This window comes from Hemicordylus capensis, chromosome 4 (genome assembly GCF_027244095.1).
Source record: "Hemicordylus capensis ecotype Gifberg chromosome 4, rHemCap1.1.pri, whole genome shotgun sequence".
Taxonomy (NCBI): domain Eukaryota; kingdom Metazoa; phylum Chordata; class Lepidosauria; order Squamata; family Cordylidae; genus Hemicordylus; species Hemicordylus capensis.
Window position 1 is genome coordinate 205,784,202 of NC_069660.1, and position 13,552 is coordinate 205,797,753.

The window sequence follows — 13,552 nt, forward strand, 5'->3', positions numbered from 1 at the left end:
CGCCATCCCAATGCACAGTGGCGGTTTTTAAAAGGTCGAGAAGGAAGATCTAACTCCCCCCGCCGACCCAAGCCCTGTACTTGCACACCACTCCCAAAATTTGCCACCCCTCAAAATTTGCTGCCATAGGCAAATCCTTAGATTGCCTCTGCATTAATCTGCCCCTGGTGGTGACGGTGTGGTGGTGGTAGTGGAAAGGCAGAGTTGGGGCTGAGAGAGTGATTATTTTTGGCCACCTTGTGATGAAATCCATTATTTGAACTGGAGCCTCCCCAGCTTCTACTCTTAACCACTTACTCTTATTAGATCTGTATATTCTGTACATCCAGTAAAGACAAAATGTTTATAGGAAGCAGGGGCTTTTTGTTTTGGATGAGCACACAGGATTTTCTGTTTGTGATGCATCTTCAGCTTCCCTAAGTGCTGTTAAGGTAATGTGGTTTAGTAGGTCACCATCAAATACTACAACAGCATACTGGGGAACAGCACCATACTTCTTGGCTAATGGCAATAGTCAGGATATGAAAATGGGTCAGGCTTCCAGTGCTTTGCACCATTTGCTCGTTCATACTTTAGATATGCTTTTCTGACTCAGCAGTTTCATCTGAACAATGATAGTCACTTGGAGCATGATGGATTCAGCCAAAATTATGTAAGAATTTGCATGCAAGCAGGCAAACAGTGCTATTGATATTAATAAGATTACTTCCACTTTTATGCTCTTTTAGCACAGAACACAAAATTAGATCTGAAAGCAGTGATTTCTTGCCTATAAAATATTTCTAAATTGGTTTGATATTTGTGATTAATGTAAACAATGTCTAATATAAACATATTAGAACCTAGTTGGGACACACTGTTATTACTACTATGAGAAAACCTTTGCCAGCTAGTTGCTTTGGAGCTACTGTTGGGAGAAATCTCATAATCCAAAAAAGGACTTGCTCACCAGATATTCCTCTTCAGTTATCTTTAGTATTAAGATTTATATCGCACTTTTTCTTCATACAACATAAATTTTATTTCAGTAATTCTTGAAAGAACCCTGTAAAGTATATTGTTATCTTCTTTTAACAGATGAGAGGGTCAAGATGTAATTGCTCACTTAAAGCCTGCAGTCTTTTGACCGAGCTGAAATTTGATCCAAGGACTTCCACCTCATAACTGCATGCCTTTAACTGTTATGTTACACTTGCTTCCTTCAAAGATGATTCAAACTCGCTTAATCCTTTATAAGAACTTGTTTACACCGTCAATGTATTTGATTGAAAGTAGGCAGTAGTTCCTGATCTGTTTTGTAGCTTGGGCTAATATATGCCAGTTACAGATATGAATTCTATATCCAGAAGTTCTGCTGCTGAACATCCTTGTGCCTCTCTAGTGATATCATTTCTGAGTCCAAGAAAAGTCCAACCTGAGTGCTGCAGTCTACACAGGCATCATTTTGAAGGGTTTCAAGACAGAGAGTCATGATGGTATTATGGACAGAAATATCTGTGATGGTGATGTTTCTGTATTTGTGCAGGGCCTTTCCCAGACAGCAGGTTTTAAGAGGGCTAAAATACTATGACTTACAGGGCATATCGGATATTTTGAGTTTGCCCCAAAACCAGACGCAAAAAGTGATTTTTTTTTTTACCCTGGACATAAGCCAGCTAACCTCCAAAGAAAAACCTGAATCATGTATGGAGTGCTCCCCGAAAGCTTCCAGGGACTTTGACATAAATCTAGACAATATGTGAGTACACACCTGCCCTTCCAAAGTAAAATTGCCATTTGGCAGGGCTCGAGGTTGTTTATTATATCATTAATACATTTTTATCCAGTCTTTCCTCTAAGGACCTCAGGGTGGTGTCACATAACAACTATGTGAGGCATGACTGAGTCAGACCATTGGTCCTTCTAGTTCGGTATTGTCTTTACTGACTGGCAGTAGCTTTCCAGGGTTCTAGACAGGGTACTTTCTCAGTTATTGCTGCACTTCCGAGGGACAGAGTGGGGGACCTTCTGCCTGCAAAGTGAGTTCTCTACCACTGGGCTGTGACTCATCCCCTTGGAAGGTAGGTTAGACTAAGAGAGTGTGATCTGCCCAAGGTCACTCAACAAGCTCCATAGATGAGTGGGGATTTCAGCCGAGGTCTCCGCAGTCCTAGCACAACCTTGAAACTACAGGCTTTCTAATAATGTTTTAGAAGTTAGAACTGCTTTACATTTTCAGAAAAACTACACGGTACAGGTTGCTGAAACTGAACACAAGAGGGAGAACTGTATACTCAAATGCGCTCTCTCTCTTAAAAACAACAACACACCTCTCCTTGTAAATTAAAAAACACTCCTTCCCTATTACATCAGGGAAGCATTTACTGAAGAATACTTCCTTCAAGAATAGGTTTTTCAAGGGCAAGGAGTTTTTGATGCGGATTCAGTTGTGTGACTACTCCTACATCCATAGGGTTCTAGCATATGCTTTTTCTGAATGTGGAGCTCAGATAGAAACATAGGAAGCTGTCATATACTGAGTCAGACCATTGGTCTATCTAACTCAGTATTGTCTTCACAGACTGGCAGCGGCTTCTCCAAGGTTGCAGGCAAGAATCTCTCCCAGCCCTATCTTGGAGATGCCAGGGAGGGAACTTGAAACCTTCTGCTCTTCCCAGAGTGGCTCCATCCCCTGAGGGGAATATCTTACAGTGCTCAAACTTCTAGTCTCCCCTTCAAATACAACTAGAGCTGTCCCTGCTTAGCTAAGGGGACAAGTCATGCTTGCTACCAAGAGACCAGCTTCCCTCCCTGATCTTAGATGTTAGGATGAAATGTGACCTTCTGAGAATAGAACTTTCTTCAAGAATGTTAGGTTTTCAAGGGCAAATAGCTTTTTATTCAGTTCTGTGATCACTATTGCATTCAGAAGATTCTACCATATGATTTTTCTGAATGTGGAGCTCAGCTCTCAGATGTTAGGGCAAAATGTGACCTATAAAGCTGTCAGTCAACTTCTGAGCATACAATTTTGCTGTGATAAAGAACTCTATGAGATATTGGAGGAGACCCAATTACCTGATTAGTCATGGCCACTTTACAAATATGCTGTCTCAGTGTTTAAGTATCTTTGTGGTGAAAAAGAAATCTGTTTACTGCAATATCTCTTGCCATGCTGATTATATAAAAATAGACACTGTAAGTAATTTTGAGAATGCGCTAAGCCGGTCTGTCAAAACAGAGATGGAAAATACAAATAATATTGTAGTAGATCAATGGTGTGTTCAAACCTTATTCCAGAGAGCCCTGGGATTCCTCAGAAACTTTACGTGTTCTTCTAGACCAGTAAGTAGAAAAGTTTCTACTTACTGGCTTCAGATAGCCTGGCTTTAACAACCGCTCCTTGCAATGTTCAGCTTCAGAAGAGTGTTGGGTGTTTTCTGAAATCATTCACTCAGTTAGTTTCAGTGATGAGGCCCAATAATCCCAGCTAGTGTAGCATGAGTAAGAGAACTAAATTCAGGCTTTGGAGGAAAACTAGATTCAGGCTTTGGAGGAGGAAGCAGTTGAGAAAATGGAACAGGAAGCTTTGGGGCAGGAAGTTTCAGGGTAGAACCAGTTCCTCACTACTGCTTGATGAGAGTGATTTGTATAAGCTTAGGAAGTACACAAATACAAGTCTTTTCTATAAGCTAATGTCTGCAAGTGTTTTATACTAATGAAATGGCTACAACTAGTTTAGAAACAAATATATAAACATTAGTAGTAGTTGTAGTAGTAGTAGGTGTGTGCAATGTCCCCGCCACCGCATTTGGTTACTCCACTTGTTTTCATTACGAAGAACTCAGTTTTAGTTATGTTTACCAATTTGTTGTTTAATTAGTTTTTGTAACTCCCATTTGTGGCTTTCCTCCATTAGAGTTTATGGGGAATTTAATTACCCTGCAACAGCTATTCAGGGGCAAAGTTCGTGTCCTACAGGTGACCCTCTTGGCCGCAAGGACAGGCTTTTGCCTGCCTGTAATGAAGTCCCTCTCAACCTGAATAAACCCCACATTAATACCAAAAGGTTATCAACTAGTAACTCAGTTCTTATCCGTTCAGAACTCTGTTATATAATAAATATATAATATTTATATATTTGTTTCAGAACTAACGGAAATGAATCAAATGGGCTCTGTTTGGTTCATGAATTTGTTTATGTATTATATTTATTTATTTTTACACTTATATCTCACTCTTTCGCTGAGGAGCTCAGAGCGATGTACATGGTTATTTTTATCCTCACAACAACCCTGTGAGGTAGGTTAGGCTGAAAGATATGTGACTGGCCCAGAGTTTCATGGTTTCATTCATGGTGAGTTTCATGGTTGAATGGGGATTTGAACTCGGGTCTTCCTGGTCCTAGTCCAACACTCTAACCACTACACTATGCTTTATTCAAAAAAAGAATGCACACTCCTACTGGGTAGTAATTTAGATGTGCAGAAATTGAAAGAAAGACTAGATATGATAGAGATACATGATTAGATCATCCATGTATTTTTTAGAAGGGCAAATGCAGCTGTGCCCTCACCATTCAGAGAGCAGGCATGGTTCCTTTCCCATGAACCATTTTTCTGATGCAGATTACTCCCTGGAGGTGCTATTTATCCCATGGGGCAAAACCTACCCCTCTTTCCCTAGCCACCCTCTAGTAGCAAAGAGTCCCTAGTCATCCTTTCCTAGCGAACACCAAATCAAGAGTGTGCAGAAGACATAATGGGAAGATATATCAAATTCAGTGGGAAAGTTCCCCTTCTTCCAACAGAAAGAGCTCCTTCCAGAGGAAAGACTCATTTCTCTGGAGGAAGGGAAGCTTGGAATTCAACACTATTTGCTCCTACTCTCTATGACAAAAAAACCAGAAAACATTTGGAGCTATAGTATTGCCTCTCTCCATCCATCCTCACTTTTGTTAATTTGGAAGATATCCTTGAGAGGGTAGATGCATATCACAAAGAAGATATAATTAATACATACATTCAGATAATATATACAAATTAATACATCCAGGGCATGGTAGTACATAAAAGGAATCAGAATTTTATCAAGCTTCAGACACAAGACAATTCGAAGTCACTACAAAGCCAAGAAAATTCAGAGTCAAGTCAAGGTCTAGCTAAGACAATGTGGTCACTGAGTCCAAGCACCTTTATCTTTAGCAGCTGCATGGCTGGGATGAATGAAATGCATCTCCATCATAGGAAAAGTTGCACCTGTTGAAGTTTATTCTGCCATGCAATCATGAGAGGCATAGGAGCTTCTGCCTAGAAAGAAGTTGATTATTATTCTGTACCACGAGCTAGAAAATTGGCAAAAGAAAGACACACAGGTCTTTCAAAAAGGTAAGACTGGTATAGAAAAGATAAATTAGACAGTATTCTTGCAGCTTCTGCGTGAGCATATGCCACATTGTTGTAGAAAGAATCCATATGGTCTTTGAATCCTTCAAGCTACCCATCTTGGGCTCATTTCCCTATTCATTTATCTAGTTATGAAATCCTACCCAGTACTTATTTGAGCTTAATAAAATCAGGCTTCCTCACATTCAAGTCACATGTTTGACTATAAGACCTTTACCTTTCCATAAGACCAAGAATTCCAGCTTTACATGGTCACTTTCCCCCCAAGTCCCCACTGCTTCAGCATAATTGACCAGTTCTTCCCTATTGGTTAGGTTCAAAAGGACGGCCAATCCCTTTTTTCCTTCCTCCACTTTCTAACAGTGGAAGTTGTTAGCATTGGCTTGTCAGGAATTTGCTGAAGATTCAGTGTTTAGCAGATTTGTCTCAACAAATATTGGAGTTGTTGAAGTGACCCTTTATTACTCATTCTTGTTTCCTTGAAATATCTGTAATTTGTTTCAGGAAAACATCATCCACATCCTTTTATTATTGGTATGGTGGTCTGTAGTAGACTCTAGTTACCCCCTTATCTTTCCCCCCTTATCTATTTATAAACGCCCAGAGAACAATTTGTTATGAGGTGGCTAACAAATAAAGTATGTATGTATGTACAGTATGTATGTATGTATGTATGTATGATGCGTGCCCAGAAGCTCTCCATTGGCTACCATGGAAACCATTAGATTTCTGTGCAGATGTACACATTTTTGTGCTAAAATGCTACGCATATTCCCTTTCGTTGCAGAGAAGAAGTGCTTGATTCTAGGCCAGAAAACAACTCTTTTAGATCTCTCCAGGCAGGAAGGTGGAACTTGGGAGGGGAGAGCTTGGACTTGTTTAAGACACTTGGAACTTTCCAGGATTCTGCAACCCCAACTGTTTTGTCCCACCCTGTGCTGGGGGTTCTTGCTATGGGATTCTTGTTCCTTATAGCCACCCTCTTCCATGCAGTTACCTACTACTTACACATCTCGGTTTCCTCCATACCAGTCTCCCTTTGCTGTTGTCCTTCCTGCAGAGTCTACTCTGTCCTGTAAAAGAACTCCGCATCCTACTTGCTCCTCCTGTCCTCTTATTTGCTCTTCCAACAAAGCAACCTTCTCTTCTCAGAGCAGTAATAGGTTGTGCTATAGTACTCGCTTCACAACTGAAGGTTGTGCCATTGCAAAGGAAATGTGAAACAAGCCTTCACTAGCACCACTCGTACCAGTTTGGACAAGAACACCCAACCAGAACACCCTAAATGTGTGGGGGAGGAGTGTGAGCACATGCACTTCCCTACTCACTTGGAGCTCCAGTGCCTCATTGTGCAAAAGGGTGGTTCATATAAACTAGTCTTTGACATGTGGTTTTAATACTATTTAAAGTAATATTTAACCTGCACATTGAGGGGTGATTCATATGAATCTCCTCACATGATTAGATGTTTGTGCACTTAATTATTTTATTTTATTTATTTATTTGATTTCTATACGGCCCTTCCAAAAATGGCTCAGGGCAGTTTACACAGAGAAATAACAGTCACTGGAGGTACTGTGCTGGGGGTGGATAGGGCGAGTTACTCTGCCCTCCGATAAATAAAGAGAATTACCACGTTAAAAAGTGCCTCTTTGCCAAGTTAGCAGGGGGATACATGCATGCCCATAATGGGGGATACATGCATGCCCATGTTCATTTCCCATGCATTTAAGTGGGCCAGTTGGAGTATCATCCAAACACACCCTATTGCTATTCAGCTCCCATATATAATGTAGCTATGCAGCTCTACCTACCTGCTAGACAGTGCCTTTGGTGGGACTCATGATGAGACCTCTCCATGTCTCTACAAGGGTGAGGCATTTCTTTAAATTAAAAAACCCCCAACATCCTTTAATTTAAAAAAACACACACAAAAACCCCAGCCCCCTTCCCACCCCTGGATGAACTCTTCTCCGCTATATCACATTATCACTCATGTAGTAATTTAAAAGAAAAATAAGTGGAAAACTCAGTGAAGGCTACTCTTCCCTCTCAAAGATATTCTTTTCTGAGCTTTTTTTAAAAAATGGAGATATATAATTTTAAAGTTTGTTATTTAAAGGGGAGGATCAGGTGTCACCAGCGGCTAATGCCCTGCAGGAAAAAAAACCCTCCCCCAATCTCATCGTTTTAAAACACAGATTGCATTATTCCTTCAGGAATGGGACTAGTGGGACAGTAGCAGTATAAGAGAAGCTGCTGTCCCTGTTCCTAAAAGCGAACACTTTTGCAGCAGTCTGAAAGAACTAACATTCTGGAATGCTTCACAGGGGATAGAAAATAGATCGTTTAAACCAGGAGACACCCCCACCCATTCCCAAGTACTACCAGTTTCCAACCTGTTGAAGAACTAAAAACACGGAATGACTGGATCTCTCCTGGGCTGGATCAAAGGGACGAACACATGCTGTCACCCTCAGCCTGCTAACTCCACACGCCACATATTGAAGCTAGTGGAGCTACCCAGGACAACATGACTTTATGACTGTGATTAGAAAGTCATAAGCGATTAGAAAATGCAGGGCTGGAAAGGGTGTGAGTGAAGTAGATCATAGGGCTTATTTGCTCTATAATCGAGTGTCCCTCAAAAAGGAAATTGTTGTGAGATTATTGATCAAGGTTCAGAGAACTCAATCAAAAGATTCAATATTGAATAACCATAACCCTGCATTATTTTATCTACTATATAGCACATTAGTTTGTCTTATGGATCCCTAGGGCCAGACTTCATGGAGCCCATTATTTGTAACCGCACTTCTGTCAACAAACACCAGTGACCAGACTAACTTGCCTATTAGTGACAGCTGACTTTGCTTGATAATACTTTAACAGTCGTCAAAATGTCATTTCAGTATTTAGGGCCTTGTTCAAACATTAGCTAATTAATCATTGCTGCATTTGCCTCAAGTAGTGTTGCAGTTTGCTTCAGAGATGGTAAACAAGAATGAGTATCCTTTCATAGTGATAGAGGAAATTGAGATTCTGGATGGCCCAATGATGCACAGATTTTTCTCTTAGAGCCATATCTGCAAAGGTTAAGGTTTCTGTTTCTACAGTACCAAGCCTTTCAAGTCTGGTTTTCTTCTTCTTCTTCTTCTTCTTCTTCTTCTTCTTCTTCTTCTTCTTCTTCTTATTATTATTATTATTATTATTATTATTATTATTTTATTTACACAGTCAGACAGGTGTTATTGACTGGTTTGTTTTATGCAGACATCGAGTCCTTCCCAAGGACCTGGGATGGCTGAATTTTATTATCAATGTTGTTGCTGTTATTATAGCTATCGTCGCAGAATATAGGCTGTTCCCAGTAAAGTTGCTTTTTATAATTGGATGATGGTGATTTCTGTGGCCCCTATGGTGTTGAGGTGCTCTTCAAGTTGTTTTGGAATTGCACCCAGGACGCCAATTACCACTGGGGTGATTTGGGTCTTTTTCTGCCACAGCCTTTCAGTTTCAATTTGTAGATCTTTGTATTTGGTGATTTTCTCTATTTCTTTTTCTTCTATTCTGCTATCCCCTGGTATTGCTATGTCGATTATTTTGACTTGTTTTTCTTTCTTCTCCACTACAGTTATATCTGGTGTATTGTGTGGCAGATGTTTGTCTGTTTGTAGTCGGAAGTCCCTTCATTTTCTTCATCTTCATTTTCTACAACTTTTTCAGTTTTATTGTCCCACCAATTTTTGGCTACAGATAGCTTGTATTTTTTGCAGATGTTCCAGTGTATCATCCCTGCTACCTTGTCATGCCTTTGCTTGTAGTCAGTCTGTGCGATCTTTTCACAACAGCTGATTAGGTGGTCCACGGTTTCATCTGCTTCTTTACAAAGGCAGCACTTGCTGTTTGTTGTTGATGTTTCAACTTTTTCTCTTATTTCATTTGTTCTTAGTGCCTGTTCTTGTGCAGTCAGTATTAGACCCTCTGTTTCTTTCTTCAAGTTGCCATTCTTGAGCCATTGCCAGGTCTTGGTGATGTCTGATTTTCCACTTATATTGTGCAAATATTGACCATGCAGGGGCTTATTTTTCCATTTTTCTGCTCGGTTCTTGACTTGTTCTTTCTTGTAGGCCTGCTTTGTTTCATTGGTGTTGAATAGTTTCTCATTCTTGACCATTTTAAGTGCATCTTCTTCACTGTCCTTGATATATTCTTCAAGGCCTCTTTTCTCCTCCTCTACTGTTTGATGGACTTGCAAGCATTCCTCTTCCACCTGAGCTGCGAGGGAGGTAGAGCCTATCTACATCTGACTGGGACTTTCCATACAACTTCAGATCGTCCATGTACAGCAGAAGGTTTATTTTACTTGATGTTTTAGATGTTTGGTATCCAAGGCTTGTTTTGTTTAGTATTTGTGAAAGTAGAGTCATGGCGATTACAAACAACAGAGGGGATAGTGAGTCCCCTTGGAAAATACCTCTTCTAATGCTAACTTCTCTTCAAGACACTCTTCAAGTGTCTCGCCATTGACTGTTAACTGTGTACTCCACATGATCTTTGCTTTTTAAATAAATATCTGAATGTTTTTGCTGACACCAGTTGTTTCTAAACAGTTTAGTATCCATGTGTGAGGCAATGAGTTGAAGGTTTCTTGTAGTCAATCCATGCAACACTTAGATTTGTTTTTCTTCTCTTGCAATTTTCTAAAATCATTTTCTCAATCAGCAGCTGGTCTTTTGTGCCTCTGGTGTTCGGGCAGTTTCCTTTCTGTTCAACTGGAAGCTGTTTGTTAGTTAATAAGTGTTGCATTACGTCATCTGCTGTTATTCCAGTTACTAATTTGAACATGGTTGGCAGGCAGGTGATCGGTCTATAATTACTTGGAACTGCACCTTTTGCTGGGTCTTTCATGATGAGATGAGTTTTCCCAGTTGTTAGCCATTGTTCAATATCACCTCCTTGCAAAATGTGATTGAACTGTTTTGATAGTTGTTTATGAAAGCTTGTTAGGTGTTTAAGCCAAAAGCCATGCAGTTCATCATCGCCTGGAGCAGTCCAATTTTTAATTTTCTTTGCTCTTTCACTTATTAATTCTGGTGTTATTATTAGATCTTGCATTTGTTGGTTACATTTTTTGACCTCTTTCACCCAGCCTGCTTTTTATTATAGACTATTGGATTGTCCCATATTTCCCCCAGAATTGCACTGTTTCTTCTTTATTTGGTGTTTCTAGGTTTCTTGTAGTTTCTCTTTCTGTGCTCTGTTAGAAACGTCTCTGATTCGATTGGAATTGGAGATTCTGCCTGTGTTGTGTAATTCTGGCTTTGTATCTGCTAATCTTCTTTGACACTGCTGTTATTTGCTGTTTTATTATTTCCAGGGCTTCTCTAATTTTCCTTGAATCTAGGTGGTATTTTTGGATCAGATACTGTTTGGTGTTTTCATTCGTCAGCTTCTTGTCTTTCATATCTTTCAATTTACTAGCATCTGATCTAAGCCTGGAGATTTTATTTTCTAATCTAATCTTCCATTTAGGTGATGTACTATTTTCTTTTTTGACGGGTCCACTGATCTTATATCTGAGCTCTTCTTGGTTTGTTTCTTGCAAATTATTGGTTGTTATTTCTGCAAGTGCAGCATTGACATCTTTTAATGCCTGAGCAAGTTGTTTTTTGGCAACTGTTTTTAGAGCTGGAAGTCAAACCCTGGTGGTTGTTTGGTTCATGTGCTCAGTTATTTTTTGCTTTAGTTCTTGTTGCTTTTCTGTTAAATGGCATTCAGGTTTTTGAGGTGAAGGTAAAGGGGAGGTTGCCTGGTTTTGATTTTGGAACAGTTCACCAACAGTGGCATCCTCTATTTCCAACACCTCCTCTACCTGCACCTGAGCAACTTCTTCAGTTGATGGTAATTCTTCTTCCATATCTTGAGCCTGTGTTGCTCTATGCAGTTCTTCCAGCTCAACTCCTGTGAATTCTTCATTTCTTATTATGAATGTTCTCTGGTCTGCTAGACTTTGTTCTGTTATTTCTGTATCTGGATGCTTCTCTTTCCAAATTTGGTACATTCTTTTTAAATAACCTCTTCTAGTTGGACTAGACTTGTAATAGCAGATCATTATTTCCTTGTTGGCATTTTTCGTATATTTTTTTCGGTTAAGCGATGTTTCTTCCAGTAACTTTGCTGTCTTCAGCCCTGGTTGCTCAACTGAAGATCCTGAGTCCTGTTGCCCACTTGCCACCAGATGTCCAGGGACTCCCGCACCTGGCGCGGTCCTTGTTGACCCGGGCGACGACCGATCCAGTATAGATTTATTAAAGTTACTTCTCACCATATTGTTGATGGAAGAGGCACTCTTTGTCTGGCTCCTCTGGTGAGACTTGTCCAGTATGGTTGGACCTCTCACCTTCCTCAGAGCATGCAGCCCCCACAACCACGCCAAGGTAGTCCTCACTGGGGGATGATGATGATGATGATGATGATGATGATTTATTCAATTTCTATACTGCCCTTCCAAAAATGGCTCAGGGCGGTTTACACAGAGAAATAATACAGAAATAATTGACGCAGGGCGCTGCTTACAGGGAAGTTCTGCCTAGTTGTTTCCTGTTTCCAGTGGGAAAATTTTTGGTGCAAGTATGTTGCAGTCCCCAGTTGGACTAAACACGCTAGTGACACATGGCAATATCACAGTAATGTGGCAAGCAATACCTGCATTAGTCCCACCAACTTCCCTAGTTGGTGGATTCTGGGGCTTACTCTCACTGAAGTCAGCAAGACCATCCTCTCTGGTAGTATAAGACAGTTCTTGTGGAGGTGGGGGCAAGAAACAGGGAGAACAAAGATTAGCTCCCACAAGGACATCTAAACTGGCCCTTTCCAGAGTCTAGCTTTCAGTTTAGGATCCCATCTGCTTCTCATGAAGTTTCTGGTAACTTGTGGGCAGGTGAAGCAATAAACCTACCCATCTTTAGTAACTCTGAGGCCTAAGCAGGTGGGAGCTACCTGACCCTAGGAATTATGAGGTGTGATGGCAGGGACCATTAGAGCTATATAGACATGAAATAGAGGTGATAGTGAGTTGTGTTTCCTTGTGGAAATCCCTCCTTTTCCTTATGGAGGTCTTTTTATGGCCTTGTACTCTCTCCCCTTTCTCCTGCTATCCCACTGACTGCTGCTGGTGTCTATCTTAAGTCTCCTTTTAGATTGTGAGCCCTTTGGGGACAGTGTTCCATCTTATTTGTTTGTTATTTCTCTGTGTAAACCACCCTGAGCCATTTTTGGAAGGGCAGTATAGAAATTGAATACATAATGAATTGAATAAAATAATAATCCCAACCTCCCCAGCTCTCTCTGTTGTCTCCAGAGGCTTTGTTCCACAGGGTCCTAAAGTTTTCATCTCTTCTGAAGGGACAACAGTCCTTTCAGGCACTTTTAACTTGATTGGGGTTTGTTTGCTTTCAGGACAGTGCATTTTTCAGCATATTAATTAAAAATGAGCTTTTCAAGACTGATTTTTGTGGGATAAATAATACTCATTCTAGGCCCATTCACTGCTGTTGTGTGAGACCCTTCACAATTACTGTTACCTTTGCAGATCCCTCTGTTCTGGGGAAATACATGTAGTAACCATTCTAGTTGCTAAACTGTTTATTGGGTTTACCTGTTTATTGCCAGATTTATAACAGCAACAATTATTCCTCTGAAGCTTTTAATTTTTCTCTCTCAGCCCTGCATGTTACCAATTTACATAATGTATCTTCATTATGTGACTAGACAATGACTAATGAGCAAATTATATAAAGATTATTGTGTATGTGAAGTTTTAAAATGACTCATATAAACCGGCTTGTTTGCCTTGTATTTGCGGCCCGAGGTGTCTGCGTGAAAGCCATGCATTGTTCAAACTGAATAAAAGTAGCGAAACAGCACCGGCCATTGAAATCTTAAAAACATGAGTGTGGAGTACCACTTAACTGGGAATGGGGTGGACAACTAAACAGACATACACAGCTGAATAAGAGCTTTATTACACCAGTATGTCTAATTGAAGGTTTACATACAAGCCACCACTTAATTGCATTCCTCTCTTACAATTCCAGGCATGATAGATGAGTGTTCAAACTTCTTCAATAGTCTATTTTTATGCTTCTACAATGAGCAAAGAGCCT

General features: G+C 40.3%; 1 long non-coding RNA gene across 2 annotated transcripts in view; it reads right to left on the reverse strand.

The window, feature by feature from the left end:
• Nucleotides 1–4,181: 4,181 nt before the first annotated feature.
• Nucleotides 4,182–13,552, reverse strand: part of LOC128325415 (uncharacterized) — a 60,091-nt gene continuing 50,720 nt past the window's right edge. For both annotated transcript variants that reach the window (XR_008307437.1, XR_008307436.1), the window contains exon 3: nt 4,182–5,288. This is a non-coding gene — a long non-coding RNA (uncharacterized LOC128325415). The remainder of the gene's footprint in view (nt 5,289–13,552) is intronic.